The following is a 1,566-nucleotide window of genomic DNA, read 5'->3' on the forward strand; positions in this document are numbered from 1 at the left end:
TTGCCTCTTCCTCTTCTGTGTGTCCCTCTTACCAGACGCAGGGCTCCATCCTAGGACCCTGAGATCATGACCTGAGCTGAAGGCAGACGCTTAACCTACTGAGCCACCCAGATGCTCCAGCCTTCCAGCTTTGAGTGTCAGTCCTCTTTCTATCCCTTCCAAAGTACACCTGCCTTCAGGTGCTGTGCCTACTCATCAGCTTCTGGGGTTCCCACAGCACAAACAGGATTTTCTAAATTGCTCAGCAGGGTCCTAGTGCCCCTCTCAGTATGACTTCTGCCTAATATCAACCTTCTTCGTATTATTTTGTTTCCTTCCTATGCCTTCCTTGCACACCCATGTCTTTATGCCTTCATTTTCACTTTAAAATCCTGTCACTTGGGCAGCAAGTGGATGCATCTACATGCATCACTGAACTTGAGAACACTGCTTGAGACTTCTGGGACAGCTACTGTCTCCCAGCACTGCCCAACTTCCCAGACAGCTGCTCATAGAGTTTGGGCACATAGTCATCCCCTTCCACCTGGTAACACGTGCCAGCCACCGGGGGCCCAAGCTCGTACCTTTTGCGAAAAGATGCCACTTTGAATTTGCCACGGTGGTCTCCAGATGGGTTGCTGAGAATGGGCTCATCACACTTCAGTGGCCCACTCTGCTCGTATACCAGCCAGATGTATCAATGAAGGCCTGTGCCCTTGGGAGGCCCAGAGCCGACATAATCGGAAAGGACTGTGCCACTGCTAATGTCGTTGGTCTTCATGTTGACCACCAGAAAATGGTGCCATTCCCTGTATTTGGGGTCCTTCCTGATGGGAGCATCTGGATCTGTCAGGACCAAGGTGTGGAGTTTACCTGGATCAAGACCATCCCATGCAATACTGGTGGGCCAGTTCTTAACCTGGGCGGGCATCAGCACTTTGCCCAGCTCGTCGACCTCCATCCCGGTGTGTTTGACATGCAGCGCATGCTGCGGCTGCTCCTCCACTTCTTGCAGGCTCAAAGGCCTGGACCACTTGCCGAGGTCCACCGACATCACGGACCTGAGCAGAGGGAAGAGTTTCTGCAGACAGGACACAGGCCCACAGCACCGACTTCCAGCAGTCAGCAAACTGGCCAGAGAAGGCGTGGGCCCAGCGCCTGGGGAAGTGCAGGCCAACTTTCATATCTTAAAATAAAACACTATGGGGATCCCTGGGTGGCTCAGTGGTTTAGCGCCTGCCTTTGGCCGAGGGCGCGATCCTGGAGACCCGGGATCGAGTCCCACGTCAGGCTCCTGGCATGGAGCCTGCTTCTCCCTCCTCCTGTGTCTCTGCCTCTCTCTCTTTCTAGGTCTATCATAAATAAATAAATAAATAAATATTAAAAAAAATAAAGCACTAATAGTGCTAAGATATAAACCAATGACTTTCTACTCTGAAGATGAGGTTTTAGCTGTATTATTATCCATACCTCCCCATAAACATATATATACACAAATATTATATACATATATTGGCCTTCCCTATCCTCTTAATGTAGTTATAAGTTTGGATTCTATTGATATTTGGTGATTTGCATGTAATCACT

General features: G+C 49.7%; 1 pseudogene; it reads right to left on the bottom strand.

Moving 5' to 3' along the window:
• Window positions 1–312: 312 nt before the first annotated feature.
• Window positions 313–1,048, bottom strand: LOC112658631 (phosphatidylethanolamine-binding protein 1-like; annotated as a pseudogene).
• Between the last annotated feature and the right edge of the window lie 518 nt (window positions 1,049–1,566).

This window comes from Canis lupus, chromosome 12 (assembly GCF_003254725.2).
Source record: "Canis lupus dingo isolate Sandy chromosome 12, ASM325472v2, whole genome shotgun sequence".
Lineage (NCBI taxonomy): Eukaryota > Metazoa > Chordata > Mammalia > Carnivora > Canidae > Canis > Canis lupus.